Genomic DNA, 5,594 nt, shown 5'->3' with positions numbered 1-5,594 from the left:
AGGCAGCCAGGAACTAAAAAAAGGCTTTTGTCAACACTTTAAGGCACCGTTTAGCAAACCGAGGCTTATTAACTTGTCAGCACTGGGGTTGGAGTCATGCCCACCCCTGGCCCCGCTCTTCATGTCATGCTATTTTTGCCTGCGTGGGGGTAGGGATATTCGTTAGGCTCCTGTTGAGCTGGGGGGGCCAAACGAGCCGAGAAGAAGAGCAGCGGCAGGGCCGGCGGTGCAGCGGGAAGCTCCTGCATTCAGAGGCGGCGAGATTTGGCTGGCGGCGCCGGGAATTGGCGAGGGGGTTGTGCCGCACGCACAGAGCTCCGAGCTCGAGCAGAATCAAGCACCAGATTTACACCGGGGCCACCAGAGCGGAGCCCGGAGAGCTCACGAAAGCGCCCCCCGCCCTCCCCCTGCAAACAGACAGCCTTGGAAAAATAATCTGCTCCTGCTCCATCACCGAGATCCTAGCCCCACCCCACCTGCCACCATTCCAGAATCCCTGGCTGGTGGCAGGTCATCTCCCCAGCACAGCCAGGCAGCCCCAAGGAGCCTTTGCACCTATGTGACCAAGAGCTGTTTTGGGAAGAGAAGGGAAGCTGGGGTGAAGACAGTGACCAGCTGGAGTCCCCAAGAGGTGGGCTCAGGAGCCAGCGTTCACTTGGGCTGGGTGTAGGCAGGGCTGCTATTACCCCGTCTCCATCCACATCCAGGCCTGGGCCGAGCCGCCCACACCCCCTGCTCCTGCGGCGGTTGCTGGGGAGAGAGACGCGGCTCGGACTCTGGACGGCTGGAGCGGGACTGTTCTGTGTGCGCAATTCGGGCCCTCGAGATGTGGGTCTGCAGCAGGCAACACCATCTCTGTACCTTTCCCTGCTGCACCGGGGCTGCGTGGGTAGCACATGGACCCCATGGCTTTAGCAGGCCACCAGCTCACATCTTGCCTGGCCACCAGGGTCCCCTACCCCTTGCACCCAGAAAGTAACTTCATGCACCGGCCAGTGCTTTCAGGGGGTCACCTCGTAACATGTGCATGACGGCACCCTGTAGGGGAGGATAAAAGGCTTAGTATGGCTAGCAACTGAGGGGGAATCTCCTCTAGTTCGAGTTCTCTCACCAGTTTTGCAGTTGACTTGCCTTGCAGTTTGGTTGGGCCACCAAACCCGCCCTCTGTGCCTCAGTTTCCCCATGTGCAAAGAGAGAACCTTACAGCAGTTGGTGGCATGTTGCTGCGGAGGAGCACCTGCAATTCATCGCGGCGGGGAAGCGTTTGTAAAGAGGCCCTGGACCCAAACACCATCTCATCTGGAGGCAGCCACCTGCAGACAGATGGAAGACCTGCAGTGTGTCAGCCAGGCCCCTGAGTGATGGCTTAGCAGGGCTGCAGGCGTCAGCTGCCTCCTGATCCGGCCAGCCAGAGGGACACAGACTGTGGGGCTTTGGCCTAGCCGGGGTCCGATGGGCGAGCGCCAAGGAGCCATTCGTACTGTCATCTGCAGCTAGGTTAACCCTTGAGCTCCCGTGGCCATGTGCTTCACGGGACAGCAGAGAGGAGACACCAAGCTGGCCCTCTTGGGGGCCTTCATTTTGCTGGGGATGGCTGTTGTACCAGGGAGCTCGGGATCAAGGGCGAGGGGATTCAGAGAGGGGAAATGATGCTAATTAAGTTGTGGCAGGTGCATGGGGATCCTTGGATATAAAGCACTAGAGACAATGGAAGGTTATTTAAACACCAACCTTTCAACTAATGATGGGGAAACTGAGGCACAGACCGGTGACGTGACTTGGCCAGGGTCACCCAGGAGGTCACAGAACTGGGATAGAACCCAGGAGTCCTGACTTCCAGTCCCCTGCTCTACGCATCCTCAGCTAGCACCGAGGCGTTTCTCTGGGGCGGAGGTACTGCAATCCCCGGCGCTCCAGCGGCCCTCAGGGAATTGTGCGTAAAGAACGTGCCGCAGGAGGTGCGGGGGACGGAGGGAGGTTGATGGAAGGGAGGGTCCAACCCCTCAGCCAGAGCCATGTTTCTGTCCCACCCTTCCAGCAGGTCACGTGTACACTGCAGCTCGTTCCCTCCCACGTTAAGGCGAGACGGGAACAACAAACGGCTTGTTAGGAACGCTCCATTTCCCATCAGATCGACTGGCGGCTGCAGCCGCCGACAGTAACACAGCGCTCTTCTAGAACCTTCCATCTGTGACGAGCTTGACTGATCGGTTCTCCACAGACACACGCACCCCTGTCCACGAGCTAGGGAAGCCTGGCTCACTTTTTGCCGATGGGGAAACCGAGGCAGGGACTTGCCCGAGGGCACAGAAGACGTCGACACCAGACCAGGGAGTAGCCCTCAGAGGGGTTCCTGGCACCCAGACCTTGTACTCGACGGCGTTTCTGGGTTTGTCTAGCACGTGAGCACTTTGGAGCCCTGCATGTGACCAACTCCTAAATTCCAGGGGCCCCTCTGGACATCGATGAGCCGAACAGTGTTGATTTGGGGGAGTAATCAGAAAACCAAAGGGGAGGCCACGGGGTCCCCTGCCATCGGATTAGCACAGCCGGTGCTTCATGCGCCTCTGCAACAGTTTATAGAGCCAAAAACCACTTGACGGCCCCACGAACGCATAACAATAGCCCTGCTCAGGCTCTCAAGAGTGGACATCCTGAATGACTTATTTCCCAGGCAAAAATAACCATGGGGGGAGGGGGGAGAACCACAGGCACTGGGGTGGGGGTGGCAAAAGGGGACCCTACTATGGGGGGGAAAGGGGGAATGGAGGGGACTCAAAACCTCTGGCAGGGTGAAGGAGGTGCACAGAGCCCCTGGTATCACAGAGGAAGGGGGGCTATGGTGGGGGGTCACATAGACCCTCTGGTGTGGGGGGGGTAGCGGGGCATGTGACCAGGCTAACAAGGCATGGGGGTGCAGCAAAGCCCCAGCCAGGGGGGACCCATGAATGGGGGGGCACAGCACACAGAACCCCCGAAGAGGGAGAAATGGGGGGGGACTGGGGGAGCTGCAGGGAGCCCCTGCAATAGAGGGAGCCAGGAGGGTGGTACCCAGGGAGCTCATTTGAGGAACAGAGGGGTGCAAGGAGCCCAGACGTGTTCAACCAGCTCAGCCAACAGAAACTACAAAGCCTGCAGCCCTCAAGCCTCACTCCACTGCAGGAGTTACTCTCCTTGTAACTCCTCACACAGGACATTTCACCTGCTTTTCCAGCCCAGCCTCTCGCTTACCTGCAGCTGCCACCCAGGGCTGTCTGCTCTGCTGGACCACCTGCATTTCTCCCACAGTTTGGGGGTCAAGGCACTTTCAAGAGACAATCTGCTCATCAGCACCGACAGGCAGGACTCTTAGGGAGAGGGGGGTGTTTTAACCTCTCTCCTTTTATACAGGCTGCTTAGCAAAAGCTCCGCCTACTAGGGTGGAGCTTGGAGCAGTCCATCCAATAGAAAACTAAAACAGGTGGATTCTTTGATCCTATTGGCTAGAAGAGGCAGGGACGGCTACCCACCATCTTTAAAAGACACAGGTGGGGAGAGACTGGGGTATTGACCAGCTGCAATGTCATAGGAAACCAATGGGAGGCCGGCATGGCTGGAAAAATTAGGCCCAAGGTTCCCAGCTGCGTAGAGCACTTGCCCACCAAGGCCTGTGTCTCCTCTCGCGTGTCCCAGCTGGCTTTGCGGCTGTTAGTTCTGATTTACACCAGTGCCAATAAGATCAGAATCAGGACCACAGTCATTAAAGGGACAGCAGAGTATCAATGCGGCTGGGACCGGGGTGGGGAGTTAGTTATTCAGGGGTCTCTGTTCTATTTTGGGGGTGTCTCATCTCCATTTAGGGAATGGGTTTCCCATTTCCCCCCCTGAAACTATTGTTCTGCCCTGCGCCACTGCTAGGCGTCTGTCTGTCCAGCCTAGGTAGTGGTAGCGTGCCCATCACTCTGGTAGGAGACCAAGGCCTGTAGAGTTTGTCAGGCCAATTGAATATCGTTGACTCGAGCTGATTACTTAGGCATCTGTCTGCCTGAGATGCGTATACAGCCTTCATGCTCTGAGCGTCTCACATTTACCCTCACCGCGCCCCTGGGAGGCAGGGCAGTGCTGTTATCCATACTATACAGATGGGGAAACCGAGGCACGGAGCAGGGACGTGATTTGCCCAAGGTCACACAGGACATGTGGGGCAGCGTAGGGGCTTGAACCAGAGCCCTAACCACTGGGCTAGTCTTCCTCCACTCAAACTCTGCGTTGGGGGCGGTGGGGCCGGGATGGCAAACTAGGGATGTATTTTTTACGCTAGCCCCCAGCCCTTTGCCGAGTGCTCTTGCATTTATATTCCTCCCCCCATGTCGAGCAGCCTCTTCCTACCCCGTCCCCCTGCCCCACTGCAGCAAAGCCAGAACCGGCGCAGGAACGCTGGTTAACTCGGAAAAGGCACATGCAGCTTCTCAGCTGATATGGGGTGGGGTGGGAGAGGAGCCGGACTCCTTAACAAGTTAAACGGGAAGCGATAAGACACGGGGCTGCCTGGCTGGGCAGGGAGCCCCCCTCCCTCAGCCCCGCCTCTCCCTCTGGGTCTCCAAGCAGATGGGCCAGGGACCCCCAGCCGCCTCAGCCCTGCAGGCTGCAATGCTGAGACAAGCTGCGGCTTAACGGGGGCAGCACGGCCCCTTGCTGAGCAGCTCCCGGCTCCACGACGGCGCTGCTTCACCGGGGTGGACAAACCAGCCATTTCTCTGTCCCCGCCTTCACAAGGGAGCCTGTGGGGCTGTACTGGCAGGTCTGCAGGGCCCCATACGGCGTACTCTGCTGTACCCACAGAACATGGCTACCCAGCACGGGCACAAGTGCTGTGCTGCTGCCTTTGGATGGGGATATGGGGGCTCGGCCCTGCTGGAATCGGCCCCCCACCCCGGGTTCAGCGGGGCAGAGCTCCCCACCACTAGCTAAGGATGGGCTGGGTTTGGCGAGCGCGCACGGGACAGTCCCCTTGGGGTCAGAGTGCCCGGCGAGCCGGCAGACCCCCCGGCTCTGCTAGGGACCGGGGCGGGCGACACGAGGCTTTGGTTGCAAAGTGCTCGGCTGGGGAAGCACTTACCAAATAGCGCCCTTGGCGTGGGGCTGCTGGCGCCCCAGTTCTGAGCCCGCCATGTCCTCAGTGCATAACCCCGGCTCTTGGCGTACTCAGCGGGGGGTGGGTGGGGGGGAGAGAGCACTGCTGCCCAACAAAAGCGGGTATGTGGGAGTGCAGGGGGGGTGTAGCGGGAGCCCCAGCCAGGGAACAAACATCTCAAAGCGCCTCCCGCCCAGCTGCAAGGTCTTTGCACTGAACTCGGCTGCGCCAAGCTGGGGCTGGATGGGGGCAGCCTGGCGAACTGACTCAGCTGTAACAGGGCCGGTTAAAGCTCAGTCACTTTTGTGCCACCCCCACGAGCCCGAGTGAATCATTTCCATGTGACCCCACGTCCACACCAACTGTCCTGAACCGGTCCAACTGCACTGCCCGCGGGGTACCTAGCGCACCCTTCCGAGCTCAGCTCCTGGGAGCAGTGCATTCTGGGAGAGTCGGCAAGGCTACCAGTGCATTATGGGAC

Source organism: Terrapene carolina, unplaced genomic scaffold (genome assembly GCF_002925995.2).
Source record: "Terrapene carolina triunguis isolate 2854851 unplaced genomic scaffold, T_m_triunguis-2.0 Scaffold236, whole genome shotgun sequence".
Lineage (NCBI taxonomy): Eukaryota > Metazoa > Chordata > Testudines > Emydidae > Terrapene > Terrapene triunguis.
The sequence above is the reverse complement of the archived record's forward strand: the minus strand, read 5'-3'. Positions refer to the sequence as shown.